Source organism: Tamandua tetradactyla, chromosome 14 (genome assembly GCF_023851605.1).
Source record: "Tamandua tetradactyla isolate mTamTet1 chromosome 14, mTamTet1.pri, whole genome shotgun sequence".
In the NCBI taxonomy this organism is placed as follows: Eukaryota; Metazoa; Chordata; class Mammalia; order Pilosa; family Myrmecophagidae; genus Tamandua; species Tamandua tetradactyla.
This window is the reverse complement of record NC_135340.1, coordinates 35,768,238-35,785,394: the sequence shown is the minus strand read 5'-3', so window position 1 is coordinate 35,785,394 and position 17,157 is coordinate 35,768,238. Positions and strand designations below refer to the sequence as shown.

The following is a 17,157-nucleotide window of genomic DNA, read 5'->3' as shown; positions in this document are numbered from 1 at the left end:
TTTGAAATTCATCTGCATACTCAGAACACTGAGACCTGTGGTTTATGATGGAATGTTAACTTCAGAAAACTAAAGTCAGCCAAAGTTGAGAAACATCTGCCTGGCTAACATTCCAGAAAAAGAATGAACAAAAACCTGCTCTTTGTCCCTTAATCATTACCCTCATAAAGAAGGAATAGGCAGTCACTTGGTCTGGACTAATGCTAGAGAACAAATGCATACCAAGAGTTATTTCTGTGCGCTTTCTGCTTCATTGAGGAAAGTAAGTACAGTGCTGAGCAAACACTTGAGGCTCTTGTCCTTTGAGACATGAGTCCCCTGCTCTCATCTTAAAAGACTCTTCTGAATGAATGTCCTTATTTTTCAGATTCATGGTGCCTTCCTTGGCCCCTCTTGCTGAGCTGGTCTCAGCAACTGGCACCCAACGTGGGGCTCAAAGAAGAAGGATCGCTGGAGCGAAAATTGAAACTGCCACGTCACGAATCCCTGAGTGGATTTAGAGACCTTTTGAGTCCAGGAAACAGAAACTAAAAGGTATGGACACTCTCAGATAAAATAAGCAGGGTAATAATGGGGAATAGTGATAGCGCTACTAAATATCGCCCCTGTGTCTGTCTTCTTAAACAATTACTTAAAACAGGAGGAACAAAAGTCGGTGAGCTCGGTTTTTAGAACTTTTGCAAATAATAGAAAATATTGTTCCTGGTTTCCCAATTTTGGCAGCTTAGAGTTAGGTGAATGGGAGAGAGTAGGAAAAAAATTTTAAAAATTACATGTACAGGGTGTGCCACTTCCTGTAACCATTTGGCCCACTTGGACAATAATCAAGTCAGTCCTTGAACCTTTACAGACTGAAGATGAGGAGGAAGATGAGGAAGTAATTGACAACTTAGACAAACTAAAGGAGAACTTGGATGATTCTCTAAAACTCCCCTCTGCCCCCTGGTGAATATCAAGGATATTCAAGATGATGAACTCCTTTTCCCACCTTCTCCTTTTCCTTCTATGGAGGCAGGTAAACATCGATTAACACCTGTTCAACAGCTAATTTTGAAAGGCGATTTAGATGCTCTTCAGATGGCTTTCCCTGTAACAGTCCACGAAAGAGTTGCTCCTGGGCTGGATGCTAACAATCCTGATGGGGTTTACGAAGTCAGGCATAGCCTTTTCCTTCTAAGACTTTAAAGGAACTAAAAAGTGCAGTACAGCAATATGGACCTAATTTTCCCTTTACTTTCGGACTGATACAAGGGTTGGCTGAAGGCTCTCGCTTGCCCCCGGCTGACTGGTATAATTTGGTGAAAATCACTCTTGGGCCAGGAGAATATTTACAGTTCAGACCTTGGTGAGAAGAACATGCAGATACCTTAGCTAACCAAAATTTAGCCCAAAATATTCCTATTTCTTTGGAACAACTAATAAGGAGAGGGCCCTGGGGGAAGAATTGAAAGTCAACTGATCATATCAGACCAAGCCATTTCCCAAGTCCATAAATGAATGCTGTGTTGGGGTGTGGGAAAGGACTGAAAGCAAAGGGGAACATAAAGCCTCTTTTCAAAAAGATAGTTCAGGGAGCTAAAGAAACTTATACTGAATTCATAGCTCCATTGCAAGAAGCTGTAAAAAACAAATTGGTAACTCAGAAGCCACAGATGCTGTTCTACAACTTTGTGCTTATGATAATGCAAATAAAGACAATCAAAAGGCTATAGGTATAATGAAAGAGAAAGTGGATTTAACAGGTTATATTAAACTATGTCAAGATGTTGGGATGGAAAATCATAAAATAGAGATGATGGCTCAAACGATGATAGGATTAAAACTAAGTGCTCCCTTCTCAGGAAAATGTTATAATTGTGGAAAACTAGGTCATGCTAGGAAAGACTGTAGAAAGAAAACAAGAAAAGGATTTGTTACAGAAGATAGACAAAAATTAGACAATCCTAAACCACCTGGACTATGTTCCAGGTGCCAGAAGGGAAATCATGGGTCTATTCAATGTAAATCTATATTTCATAAGAATGGCATGGTACTGCAGGGAAACTACCAGCAGGGCATGCTCCCAGCCCTGAACAAAAAGGGAGTATATTCAGTCCAAGTCAACAATCAAAAGGTGTCGCCACCTAGCCAGTTCTCCGTTGTGCCCTGGACTGATCCCCAGCCACTGCGGTAAGTGCGGCCATAGTCCTCCCTGCTGCAGAGCCTGTTGAGCACCCGTTTGTGTTAGAATAGACATTGTGGGTCCCTTGTCCAAAAGAGTTGTAGGCCTTATATTAGGAAGGAGCAGTCTCACCTCCCAGGGAGTAAGAGTTCATACAGGGGTTATTGATTCCGATTATGAAGGAGAAATCTTGGTTATTATTTCATCATCCACACCATGGAAACTTCACCAGGTGAAAGTATTGCCCAACTTCTTGTTCTTCTTATGTGCCTGTGTGTAAAAGTGATAAGGTACGTGGTAGTCAAGGCTTTGGAAGTACGGGAAAGGCTGGGGTGTTCCTAAATGAAAAAATTTTAGAATCTAGACCCATATATGAAATAACTATTCAGAATAAGGCATTAAAAGGTCTTATTGATACCGGGGCTGAGGTTTCTATTATTAGTACCAAACATTGACCATCTTCTTGGCCCCTACAAGAAGTCCCGATTTCCATAGTAGGACTAGGAACTCCAAGAGGATTGAAACAAAGTGTTAACATTGTCACTGCCAGGACCCGGATGGACAACTGGCTAAATTGCAGCCATATGTTTCTGACTTACCTATTACCTAAGGGGTGGCGATTTGTTGAAACAATGGCAAACTGAAATATGTATCCCTAAGTCTAATGATTATAGTAAGCAGTGCCAACAAACAATGCAAAAACAAGGGCATATTTCCAGATTAGGGTTAGAAAAATATCATCATGGCATAGTGAACCTTATTTCTCTCCTCTCTTATAAAAACCATAAGGGCCTAGGGTATTTGCCTTTTCCATAGTGGCCACTGCTTGAACTAGCCTCTTAAATTCTTTGGGTCCATTGCCACTTACCTGGACCACCTTCACTCCTGTCTGGGTTGTGCAGTGGCCTTTGTCAGCTGAAAAATTTGAGGCCCTTCAGTTACTAGTTAAAGAACAATTAAAACAAACAAAAATTAAATAAATAAAAGAAGAAAAAAAGAACAATTAGACAAAGGACATATTGAGGAGTCCGTTAGCCCATGAAATTCTCTAGTTTTTCCTATTAAAAAGAAATCAGGTAAATGGAGGTTATTAACTGACCTCAGAGCTGTGAATATGGCAATTCAGCCCATGGACACCCTGCAGCCAGGGTTGTCCTCTCCTACAATGATTCCAAAAAATGGCAGTTATTAATTTGAAGGATTGCTTTCTTACCATGTCTTTAGCTGTCCAGGATAGAGAAAAATTTGTCTTCTCCATTCCTTCTCTTACCTTATGAAGTTAAATAAGTTATGAACAGATTTCAATGGAAGGTTATACCCCAAGGGATATTGCACAGTCCTATTTGATACCAAAACTATGTTGCTAAAGTTCTAGAGCCAATAAGACAACAATATTTTAAGTGTTATATAATTCATTATATGGATGATATTCTCTGTGCAGCAGAGATAACTGAGGAGTTAATCTCGTTATACAAGGATCTAGAAGGGCACCTAACAAATTTCGTGTTCAAAATAGCTCCTGAAAAAATTCAGACAGTCACCCCTATGTCCTATTTAGGATATACGGTAAATAGAACAACTATAAAACCACAAAAGATGTAAATTAGAAGAGACTCCATAAAAACTTTAAATGATCTACAGAAGCTTTTAGGAGACATTAATTAGCGTAGACAAAAAGTGGGTACTGCTACTTATGCATTGTCCAATCTTTTTGCTTTACTCCAAGGAGATTCCAGATTAAGTAGCCCTCATTCCATGAGCAAGGATGCCAAAAAGGAGTTAGAGTTGGTTGAGAAAAAATTCAAAATTCTAACTGAAAGCATTAACCCTAATGGTTCATTGCAACTAATAATCGCTCCTTCTAGTCATTCCCCAACAAGATTAATAATGCAAGGTGAAGGAATAGTAGAATGGATTTTTCTTCCTAATAATGTGGTAAAATCTTTATCTCCATATCTTGATCTCATTGCACAAATAATTCTTAAGGGAAGAGAATGTACATGTTCTTTACTAGGAATGGATCCTTCTCATGTGATACTCCCTCTTACAAGGAGGAAAGCTGATGCTTGCTTTCAGAACCATCTGTTAGGGTAGATTGCCTTTGCTGACTTTGTGGGGGAAAACTGACAATCACTACCCAAGTAATCCTATCATACAGTTTCTTAAGAGAACTCAGTGGATATTACCCAACATGATGAAAAAACATCCAATTGTTGATGCTCCTATTATTTTCACTGATCGGATCTAGACATGGCTCTGCAGGATATTCAGGTTTTAAAACAAAGAAAATTCTAACCCCCGGATTTTCAGCACAACAAGCTGAATATTAGCACTAATTACTGCCCTTCAAAATATTTCAGAGCCTGTTCATAGTTTATCTGATTTGGTATATGTGGTGTTTGTGGCGCAATTAATTGAAATTGCTGTTATCAAGCAAAACCTGAATCCTTCTTTATATCAGCTATTTCAAAAATTACAATCTGTGGTGCACCTTCACAGCCGTCCCTTTTGCATCACTCACATTCTCTCATTAAACATAAGAGGAGGCTTTGTTTGACTAGAACTTTACAGCTTAAAATATGTCAGCATCATTCACCATTTATATACAACTGAGCACTGTACATAAAGAAGGAACTAACCACCACTTGGATGCACTTATTTCATTCAAATCAGTTTTATTAAGCTTCATTATGAGACCACTACCTGCTAACCCACTTTCTAGGTAGCCCCTACCCTTAACAGAAAGTTTCCACTTCCCTTGCTTAGAATTTCTCACCTCCTTATCTATATTCACAAGAAGCTTGCTTTACTGCAAGATGAGTTCCTGTTTTTGACCACCTCAGCAGCTCCTGCTATTATTAGCTCTAACCAGTTTTAACTGCTAGAACACGAACAGTTAAATGCAACCCTGGGGCAGGCCACAGTGGCTCAGCAGGCAGAGTTCTCACCTGCCATGCTGGAGAACCGGGTTTGGTTCCCAGTGCCCACCCATGCAAAATAAATAAATAAATAAAATAAATGCAACCCTGACCTGAAGTCACATTTGCTTCATTATAATAGTAAAAATCATGCCCCTAATCATTTGAAGCTGCCATTTTCTGAACATGTGATTTATATTCAGGAATGTTCAGCTACAGCACAGGCTCCACCAACCCAGCCCCTGAACCCATATTACCCCACCACATCCTTAGACACTCCTTCAGACCATCCTTTTCTATGCCAGATAAACCCTCAGCCTCGTCAGCTCAGAGGACTGATTGGAGACTTGCCTTAGGTCTTCTTGTTGGCCAACCACACAATAAATTGAAATCCTGGTGTCACAATATTGACTTTTGTGCACATTGGGCAAAAAAAAGCCCACTTAAGTAATAACTACAAAACCGTCTAGTAGATAATACTCTCCCCACTTCTCAGGTGTGATACAGGTTTCACTTGAGCTCAAGATGCTGAGTTACACACCGTCAGGATTGTTATTTTTGTATTTTTGTGAAAGATTTTAATAATTCTTTGGTGAAAAAGGGAAGGCAAGGCAAGCTACTTATCTGAGCTTATATGGTTGATGAGGAACAGGGTTCTGGCTCAAACTCTGATCTGTCCTTTTTTAATGCAATTTGTTGAGATGAATTCACATACCAAACAATCCATCCAAACTATACAATCAATGGTTCACAATATCATCACACAGTTGTGGGTTCTTCACCACAATCAATTTTTAAATATTTTTATTACTCAAGGAAGTAAAAAACAAAAAAAAGAGGAAACCCAAAATAAACTGTACTTCTTATACTCTCCCCACAATCCTAATTTGTCTTTTTAAAAATTTCATGCAGTCTGGACACATAACCAAGTTTGTCCCTCTGAAAGGAAGCATGTGAAGCAGGCAGGAGACCAAGGTGGAATGAGGGGTGACTCTCGGAAGCAGGAAAATATCCTGGTTCTGGAAGAAGAAGATACAGTGACAGTATAAGAGGCTAAGGATCCCTCTGAAAATCAACAAAGAGTGAACCTCACTTCCTAAAAATATCAGCGGGAGTGACAATTACCATAATTGTTGGGGAACAACTGTTGGGGAACACTGAGAAATCCAGGCAAGTAGGGTCTTGTTGTAGGCAAACACAGCTATTTATCTCAACATTTCCCAGATGTCAGGCATTTCTGCGTGACAGCTCCATTCTATCTGCACTATTACTTGCTATTTTCCTTTTTATTAACTCATGATTTTACACAATTTTTTTCCTAAACAATAATGTACTTGAAATTATAGATTGACATGTTAATTTCTTATTCACACATTCACATTAATAAACACATAACAACACTTTTTTTAAAAGTTTTTAAAATTGTGGTAATCTATATGATAGAGCTTCAGCCGTATCACCTCCTTCTTGTTACATGTATTTCATACCTTTATATACAACTTTATCTAAAGCTGTAACTCGAAAAATTATTTAAAAATATTTGCACAGAAAGATAAAGGACCCAAAGTCAGAAGAAAAGGTGAAGTTAAAATACAGATTTGGCCTTATTTTTCCAATGTGTTCCAAGCTGTCTATTCTCATCATTATGTAAGCTTGTCCTAAGTACTTGCTGGGACAGTTCCTCGGATATTTCATGGAGTTAATGCAAGAAAAAATTAATGTGAACATCTATTTCCCTTTGCTCTGGTTCCATGAGTAAAGCAGTATGTTAACAGGTGATTCCTCTCTCTCAGTTTGGGTAGGAATATCCAAGAAATAAGAGTGATCTCAAAAAGAGTTGCTTTACACCTAAGCAGGACTTGATCAAAATGAGAGGAAACTCTTTTCGTGTGATGAGTTTTCTAAGCAACTCACATCAAAAACAAAACCAAAAAAAGCACACACATACAAAAACAACTTTCAGAGATCTAGAAAAAAGTACAATTTCACTCCATTTACGTGGTAATTACATTCCCATGAAGTCTTCATATTTCAAAATCTTGAATAAGTGATGGGGTTAGGTTTGAGGTTCGGAAGATTACGAACTGGTTTCCCACCCATATGGATACCCAAGAGGACAGTCATACATTGTGCAGGGCGTGGAATGATTCTGACCCATTCCCTTTCCATGTCTGCACTTATGACAAGGTGACCTGCACAGAGAATCCCTTAGTAGGAGTTTACGGCAAATGTCTTAAGGCTGTCTTTCCTCATTGACCTCTAAGATGGTGTAAGAAACAGCCAAAGAGATTAGCAAGACTTTCCTACAAATTTCTCCTGTCATTATATCCTTAGCATTCCTGGGCTAGATGGCCCCCATGAAGAGACCTGAACTCACCTAGAAAAATTTTCATTTTCCCCAGTGTGGATGAGGTCAACCTCAGTTTGTTTTAAAAGTCACAGAAATAGATGCACAGATGTAAACAAAGATAGGCTCTTCTAGACGTAATCTCACATGTTAAAGAGGAATTTTGAACCCAATAATAGCTTAAGTCCCTGAATTTCATTGAAAGAGGGAACAGGAAACTGCAGGACCCTTGCTACCATATACTTTCACTCTCTACAGTGTCTCAAAGGCAATAAAATATATAAAGTCAACATTTTAGTTAAGCACTAAATCTCCCCTCCCCCATCATTGTTCGTCTAGATCCCTGTCTCCACATTTTGCTGATTTTTTTACATTCAACTAAACTCTGCTATGGACATTGATCCTGCCTTGGCCCACCAATGTCAGTTAGCTCTTGGCTTTTCCTTATGGTCTAAACATAATATTGTAGTTAGATAAAATCATGTCAGAGTTTTTGGTAGGTTTTCCAGGGCCCTGGCTCCCCAGGGCAGGTCTCTGACTCATGGGGCTGATTGGCTAGTCATCCTTCAGTCGTTTGTCTTGACATGCTCTCCCTTTTGTGTGACATCCTAGCTCCCGACCTATGCTTTGGCCTCAGCACATGTGCTCCACATTTGCTGACACTTCCTCCTTGGATCCATGTCCTCTGATCTTAGTATGTTTTCTGTACTTACTGGCCTGAGTGACTGTTCTACAAGGATCCTTGGTTTTTCCCTTTCCTGCTCTTCCAGAATCCACTGGACTCTGAGTTCTGATTTCAATACCCACATTTTTGGGGTTAAGGAAAACAAACAAGGATGTTCTTACTCACTGAATTCTCACTACCAGATACCACATGATATACTGACGAAAGGGGCCAATCTTTCTCTGTCTCTCTCAATCTCTGTTTCTCTCCTTCTCATCCTTCCTCTTCTTCCTCCTCCTCTTCCTCTTCCTTCTTCTTCTCTCTCTCTGAATATGGAATTGTCCTTGAGTCATTTAACAAGTGTCCATGAATGAATCTAATGCAACTGGCACATTAATTGGCATTTAGAAATCACAGGTAGAGTGGGAAAAGTATAAAATTTATTAGATCAGATGTCAAGTAAAGTTCTACCACATCCTAGCTATGTGGCTTTAAGAAAATCAATACTAACACTCAGTTTTGTCACTGAAAAGGGGGATATAATCTGTAGTAAAGGGAAAATGGGGAGGCACTTGTTGAGCTTCTGAAATGTAGGGCCAATATACATATACTGGCTCACAAAAGCACTTTTTATCTGAGACAAGGAGAAGTCTGGCTGAAAGAAATATAATTCCAAGTAATCCAAACCCAACTGTTAGTGGCACTATTTTGACATTACAGATTTTTTCTCTTTGATCAGAAAGAGGTATTCAGCTTGGATTTCCTAGTTGGACGAGAAAAAAAAAAAAAAACAGGGCAAAGAAAACTGGAAGAGGACTTCTATCCCACAGATACTGCTCTTCATACCCCATATCCAGCTGGATTAGTCATCAGGCTGCTAATGCACTGCTGAGGCACTTAGATGACACAGCACTTGCAAGAAAAAAGAAAAACAGGAGAGCAGGTCACTTGGGGAAAAGCCGGCATCCATAGCTTCAAAACTCAGTAGTGAAGGGATAATCCTTGTAGGAGGAAGCATTCACCAAGGCAAAAATCCTTTCCATCGTGCTTTAATTGAGTAAGGTAGTCATATCCACACTACTTAGTTCAAAAATCAAAGACCTGGGGCGGGCCATAGTGGCTCAGCAGGCAAGAATGCTTGCCTGCCATGCCCGAGGACCCAGGTTCGATTCCCAGGAAAAAAAAAAAAAAAAAAAAAAAAAAAAATCAAAGACCTGGACATTCTCAGCCATGCATCCAGCTGTCCCAAACTTGGGGATCACCACTATATTCCTCTGCATGGGGAACAGATTGACATCTGTGATTTTATTATGCTTGGCTGCAATTGCTTTGCCCTGGGATCCTCCAGTAGAGAAGGGTCCTCAGGCTTGGCCCAGGGCCTGTCAGGAGAGCCAAGGGGACTATAAGCAGTCACCATGATGCCTTTAAACTGGCAGTACTGGAATAACTTCTCCTCAGTTAGGTATGGGTGGCACTCAATCTGGTTAACCATGGGCTTATATTTTAAGCAAGATTTATTTAAGATCCTCTCAATTTGGAGATGATTGAAGGTAGATACTCCAATAGCTTTGGTCTGCCTTTCATCTACCAGCTCTTTCATGGCCACCCGCATGTCCATAAAATTGGTGTCGCTGGGAATTGCATTGCCCACCTCATCCAACAAGAGAAACTCCTTCCCAGTCTGAAAGCTTGTAGCCCAGTGAATAAGATAGAGGTCTTCTGGCAGGCTCATTTCACCAGGCTTTTCTTGTGCTATGTGCACCAAATCTTGCTGAAGATGAAGAGGTCCTTTCACTTCACCACCTGCTCCTTGAGCTTCTCCTGGATAGCCACCCCTATCTCATTCTTATTCTGGTGCACATGTGGGCAGTCAATGTGGTGGTACCCACATCAATGGCTACCTTCACAGCCTCTGTCACTTTGCTTGGAGGGGTCTTCCAGGTGCCCAGCCCCAGGATGGGCGTCTTAGCACCATTGCAGAGCACGATGTAGTTAGCCATGGCTACTTGGCTTTGTTGACCTCACTGCTTGTGAGAATATCAGAAATTCTCCAAATGGGGAAATTGAGTGTTTTCTCCATTCTCTCTAGTCCCTCGAGGGGACTTTGAAAATACTCCTTTATTCACTGCCCAAATTACTCTGGGATATATTGGTGAATCACGCTAACCTAGACAAACCAACAAGATCTCATGCCCTATTCAAGATTCCATGTACTTATGGTGTTCAACTGAAACTGACCATACAAGTTAAATTAGGTAATGCGCTACCCAAAATATAGATTTTGCACCAAATAAACATCTCTCCCTTTGGTCTCTCACAGAAGTTGATGTTTTAAAATATGGATGATATCATCCTTTACCTTGTGTTCTGATTTGCCTTAGGCCTGTCCAGATCACCTTCTTTCATATCTCTAGTCGAAGTCTGATCCCTTTTTCAACTTTTTAAACAGTTCCTGCATGAAGTAGTGTTGACTTTCATAACTTCAGAGCTCTGACTCTGAGTCTCAGGCATCACACAAATATCCAAAGATCCAGGGCATGACCAAGTTATACAAATAGCTCAGTATCTCAGAGTTTAGAAATAGCAGTTACCACTCCTGAATATATGTGACTGCTGTAAGAGCTTACCATCTAAAACCCTTTAAATAGGTCCCAACCTGATAACTCATGTTCTTGACTTCAGCTCTCTGGGTTTTTATGTTTATGTCCATATTTACATAAGGGTATCAATGATAAAATTACTGCATTTTCAAATGACAGGAATATAGAGATAGAGTAAAAACTTATATAAGGGTGGTGCAATGGTAGCTCAGTGGCAGAATTCTCGACTGCCATGTCAGAGATGCAGGCTCAAGTCCCAAAGCCTGCTCATGCCAAAAAAAATAAAAAATAAAAAATATGTAGATTCATTTCACTGGGAAGTAGCAGCTACCAATTAAGGGTCTAATTTTGATTTTCTAGCCCAGAAGCCGGACCAGTGGTTTACCATCTCTTAGCACACAAGCCTTGCCCATCTGTGATACACTTTTACATCTCTGTACAATTTTCCATGCCCAGAACATTTATCTCTTACCTGAGGTTCTCATAAACTTATTGTATTAGTTAGGGTTCTCTAGAGAAACAGAATCAACAGGGAACACTTGCAAATATAAAATTTATAAAAGTTTCTCACGTTATCGCAGGAATGCAGAGTCCAAAATCCACAGGGCAGGCTGCGAAGCCGCCGCCGCCGATGGATGGCCTGGATGAACTCCGCAGGAGAGGCTCACCAGCCAAAGCAGGAATGGAATCTGTCTCCTCTGAGTCCTCCTTAAAAGGCTTCCCATGATTAGATTTAGCATCACTAATTGCAGAAGACACTCCCCTTTGGCTGGTTACAAATGAAGTCAGCTGTGGATGCAGCTGACGTGATCATGACCTAATCCTATGAAATGTCCTCATTGCAACAGACAGGCCAGCGCTTGCCCAATCAGATAAACAGGTACCACAACTTGGCCAAGTTGACACATGTCCCTCACCATGACACCTATGTTTATTTTCTATGGCTCAACTCAAATGAACCTTTCTTCTGGAAGCCTTCCTTGTCCCATCAGGACAAGTACCTTCCTTGCTCAGTGCCACATAATACTGTGTTCACAAAGGGTTATCACCTCTTTCGCTCTGCAATAAATTTATGCATGTATCATTATTTTCCTCTGCTTCTCCTAAGCTACTTAGAGACCAAAACCGTGTTTCATACATCAAATATACACTGGACTAGTATACTTTAGGGAATACCGTGTCCAGTCCATAAATGGTCATTTCAGAAACAAGGAATAATTACCCTCTTTACATCATGGAATGAAAGTCACGAGAAGGTAAATGACAACCCTACAGCAGACTATTGTGTATGAAATAGTACAGGTCAAAAACAATACAGGGATTGGAGTACACCGAGTTCCATAGAGACAGTGCTGGGGCAAATGCAGGCCAGGTGGGCACTGGGCGACTTGAGCCTCACGGACGAAAAATAACTTGACATGGGCAAAGGAAACCCTAAGAAGCGGAGAGGCAAAATGTCATGTGCCTTCTTCATGCAAACCTGCTGGGAGGAGCACAAGAAGAAGCATCCAGATACTTCAGTCAACTTTTCAGAGTTTTCTAAGGAGACCACAGAGAGGTGGAAGATTACAGCTGCTAAAGAGCAAGGAAAATTTAAAGATAAAGATGGACAAAGGCCTGTTATGAAAGTGAAATGGAAATCTATATCCTTCCTAAAGGGGAAACAACAAATGAAGTTCAAGGATCCCAATGAGGCCTCCTTCAGTCTTTTTCTTGTTTTGTTCTGAGTATTGCCCCCAAATCAAAGGCGAACACCCTGGCCTCTCCATTGGCAATGTTGCAAAGAAATTGGGAGACATGTGGAGTAACTCCTCTGCAGAGGACACGCAGCACTATGCAAAGAAGGCTGCTAAGCTGAAGGAGAAATAGGAAAAGGATTTTTCTGCATACTGGGTAAAGGAAAGCCTGATGCAGCAAAAAATGAAGTCATCAAGGCTGAGAAAAGCAAGAAGAAGAAGGAGGAGGAAGAAGATGAGGAAGAGGAGGAAGATGAAGAAGACAAAAATGATGATGATGAATAAGTTGATTCTAATGCAGTTTTTTTTCCTTGTCTATGAAGCATTTAATGCCCCTGTACATGACACACTCCTTCTAAAGAAGAAATTGAAATGTAAGGCTGTGTAAGATTTGTTTTTAAACTGTACAGTGTCTTTTTTTTTGCATAGTTAAGACACTACCGAACATGTCTTTAGATAGCCCTGCCCTGGTGGTCTTTTCAATAACCACTAACTCTGCTTGGTACAGTGTGGGGGTTGCAAATTGGCATGAAAATTTAAAGCAGTTTCTTGTGGGTGCACAGCACAAATTAGTTATGCATAGGGATGGTAGTTTTTCACCTTCAATTGTCTCTGATGCAGCTTATCCGAAATAATTGTCATGCTGTTAACTTGATACCACTCTGTAATTGCAAAAAAAAAATGTTGCAGCTGTTTTGTTGACATTCTGAATGCTTCAGAATACAATTTTTGTTAGTAAATACATATATGAATACTGAGCCCTAAGTTGGGATTCTTTGTATGAGTGTTTATTCTCTGGCTGATTTTTAAAAAAGACCCTCTTCAGCATGTTTTTAGATTATGTCAACTGAAACAAGATGGAGGTAATAATCAGACCAGGTTTCAAACAAGAAAAAATAAGCCTAATGTAAGTGCAATAGGTAAGAGAAAAAACTCTCAAAGATCCAGATACTAACTGTTTTAATTACCTACAGGATTGTGATGAGCAAGATTCAGAGTTCAGGTCTCTAGCACAGGGAGAAAAGAAATGGATTATATTTGTCACCATAACAAAAGGAGGGTAAGGATACAAACTTAGAACACTCCTTTGCAAACAGCCATTCCTGACTCTTTTTCCAAGTGCTAGGCCTGCCTTTATGTACACGGCCCTTCAGAGTCTGCCTGAGCACAGGTGTAAAGCCTGTGGTGATGATGTGGTCAGTGTGTTTTTTCATGATCTAAGTGTCAAACCTCTTCCCTGCAGCAGGATGCCTTGGACTTAAATGGGTTACAAAAGAAGCAGCAGAGGAAAACCCTTGGGGAGGGGTGGAGTGTCCAATATTACAGAGACACATTGCACATTTGGACCATGCACCAATCTCTAGGTTTCTTCATGGCCAAGACTGAAAACCCTCCTGGCTCTGCCTGCTCCACCCACAGAGGCTGCTCTATATCTACAGTTCCACAGGGTGTGGGAAGCTGCCCCTGAGCCTCAGGACACCAACTGGATCTGTCCCCATAGGAACTGTGGCACAGAGACTGGGTAAGACAATGAGTCCTCATGCTGGGTGAGGAGGGGACAATCACTGAGGGAAAAGGGAGCCCAAGAAAAGCCTGGCGGAGCTAAGATTGGAGAAGGGAGGCGACAGGGAATAGCACCCTCACAGTAACAGCAGACGGCTCAGGGGGTAGGTCCTTAGGAAGCCTGCGGTGACTAGACCAGCAATTAGGAGATAATTGTGTTCTTTCATTACAGACCTGACTAAAGATAAGAGCGACTCCCAACTTTGTCTCCTTGTAATGCTCGGGCTCTTGGCGATGGTGGGCTCGTTCCATGTCCCACCCTAAGGGTTAACCTGGGCTCAGTGGTTTCATATCCAGCACGTGCAAATGGTGCATCCCCAACGTGATGATGCAATGCGGGTAATAAGTGGCTATAGAAGATGATGTAAAGACCTCAATACTTTTCTACATACAACTTTTGATCTTGTAGCTTCTTGTAGATGATGTTTGCATTAATCCAAATATCATCTGTAAGAATAAGCAGACAAATTGACATAAGAGCAATAATTTGGTGTCTTTACCACCTGTGACCTTGTAAATTGTTGTAAACTTTGCAGCTACTATTGGACACATATACAGAAATTTGTAGCCTGTAATTCCAGAGATCTACAGGACCCTCCTGCCTTTCCATGGGTTCCAGTTCACTTGGATAAGCTCATCTAAGTTCCCAGATCAGTACATTGTGCCAGCCTCATCTGTCAAGCACCACAGTCCCAGCCATGCTCTCACACCACTATCCTCCTGGATATCAGCATCTACTTTCAGCACTCCAACTCTCAGCTCTTTCTTATTTTGCTGAGCTGAAGGCCTGTATTCTCCCTTGCAATAAATTCTTTGGTGAAACATCTAAAAGAGTATGGTGTCTGTTTTTGCCCTTCTTCTGTGATTTAGTTGCAATCTGGATTAGAGTTTTTTCCCTTCTTCTATTCTGAGATTGGTGGGAAATAGGGAGATGTGCAGAATAACAGGCTCTTTATATCATGAGCAGCACAGACTTTCCTCTCCCTTCATTCAGCTGAGGGGTTGAGGGCTCAACTGGAGTCTCAAGAAGAAAAGGGGCTCCAGGGAATGGGTAGAGAACACATGTGATTGATTGTCTGAAATATGAACTATAAATTTTATTTAAAAGTTAAAAGTGAATTTGATGCTGTAAAAAAGAAAAGAGAAGTTCAAATGCCACAAATGTAATAAGAACAAGAAGAAAAAATGAAAAAAAATTAGCCTCAGAGGAATTCGTTTAAAAATGGGAACATCAAATCTCCAGGTGTGAAGTTTACAACAGGGGCAGAACCAGGGCTGAATCCATCATGAACTGAAGTACATTGCCCAGTCAGCCATGCAGGCAGATTTTAATAGTGCCTGGTGAAAAGGTGGGCTTCTTTCCTCACAACTTCAATGTCCTGGATAGGGAAGGAAGCTGCTCGGCTTTTGGGTGAGGTTCTGGAAGGAGGACATGGAAGTGGTGAGTCTGTTCTTGCCCATTCTGGTCTCCACAGCTGTCCCCAATCATGAATCAGAGCTATATTCACACTTAGGTCAGGAAGGGGCACAGGCTCTTTCATTAAGAAATCAAAACCGAAAGAAATCAGGGCTGCACTCAGGAAACAGGACAGGAAAGCCCCCTGCTTGCTCTGGTCAGGTGACTCTATTCAAGTGATTGTTTTGATAACAGGGTGGCTCCATTTGGAGTGCCTGGCTCAGAATAAAGCAGAGTGGCATGTCACCAGACCTGCACCTTTGTTCCTGGGCCTGGAATTACTGCTCTCCTCTTACAGCCCCAATTCCAAAGCCTCAGGGAGAGCAAATTTCCCAATTCCCATGTCTCTTTTTGATGACTGTAAATCTTGCTCACTTCTGAACCACAGGCAGCAGCTGCATCAGGGCCTCTCTAGGGATGCCATTGATCAGCATTTTTGTCTTTGTTTTAACCTCCAAGCAAGTCTGTTCACTGAAAGCGTTGCAAGTATACACTGGGTACAGGAAACTTCAATGTGGAACAGAGCAGAACAGAAACCATAGAGTTCAGGCAAAATATTCAGTGACATGAAGAGAGCTCACTCTTTCAGTAGCTTTGGAGCATCGGGAGGAGTTGGGATATAACAAAACTGGAATTACATGCCCTATAAAAGAAAGAATAAATGAACCTTATTCACCTCAGTCATCAGATCAAGTCTATTCCCAGTCAGGGAAGCAGCTCTGCTCACATCCCAGAATAGAGGGATCAATCACCCACCTCCCCCAGGTACTCTTCACCTTGTTTCCTCATCCCTCTTTAATACATTCATTCATGCATGCATTCATTCATCCATTCATCCATTCATCCAGCAGATATATATCAAGCAGGCATAATTTTCCAGGCAATAATCTAAAGTACTGATAATACAACGTGAACAAAGACAACTTTTTGTTCTCATGACAGTCACATTTCCTAGGGGTAAGTTTTAAACATAATAGATTTTTTCCAATGATAATTGGCAGGAGGAATATTAGATAGAACAGTATTATGAGGAAGTCTGGATAGGATCATGGAGGCAGCAGTGGAGAATATATGCAGGAAGGACCCCTCAGCGAGAATGGAACCTGAACAAGATGAGAAGACAACGATCATGCAGAGATCAGGGAGGAAATCATTCCAGTAGAGAGAAAGATCATTCAAGGCCCTGAGATGGACATAAGTTTGGTATATTGGAAAAATGAAAGTCCAGTGAATAAGAAAGAACATTAATAACAATGAGCATCAATGATAGGAACGAATGAGGTCCAGACTTTTCACACTTGCTGAGACATAGGTAACAAAGAGACTTCTAAATAGGAGCAAATGGAATGTTTAAATATTAGTGCTAATTGTTCAGAACATCAGACAAGCTGCCAGGCAAGAAGTGAATCTTATGGGGACAGGGATAAAAGAAATAATACCAGTAAGGAGCTCACAATATCCAAGCTGCACAATAAACCGTGGACATGGGTGAGGATAGTGGAAGAGCAGGAAGGGCACAGATTATGATGCTTTCCCCTGGTAGAGTAAATGGCATGTAGTAGAAGATTGGGAGCAGAGGGAAAAGGGAAATGGAGGCATCTTCCTCAAATCAGTAAGTCACACCACGATTTTCTCACTCTGAAGCTTCATCCTACTACCCCACTGTGACCATATCCTCCCTTCCTGCCCCTCCATGTCTTTCCTATCTTCTT

At 41.0% G+C, this 17,157-nt stretch overlaps 1 long non-coding RNA gene and 2 pseudogenes across 2 annotated transcripts in view; 2 read left to right on the top strand and 1 right to left on the bottom strand.

Moving 5' to 3' along the window:
• LOC143655820 (uncharacterized) overlaps positions 1–14,789 on the top strand; it is a 33,752-nt gene extending 18,963 nt beyond the window's left edge. For both annotated transcript variants that reach the window (XR_013162276.1, XR_013162275.1), the window contains exons 2-3: positions 368–534; positions 14,526–14,789. This is a non-coding gene — a long non-coding RNA (uncharacterized LOC143655820). The remainder of the gene's footprint in view (positions 1–367; positions 535–14,525) is intronic.
• LOC143654912 (aldo-keto reductase family 1 member B1-like) lies at positions 9,065–10,090 on the bottom strand (annotated as a pseudogene).
• Positions 11,741–12,711, top strand: LOC143654911 (high mobility group protein B1 pseudogene; annotated as a pseudogene).
• Positions 14,790–17,157: the final 2,368 nt, after the last annotated feature.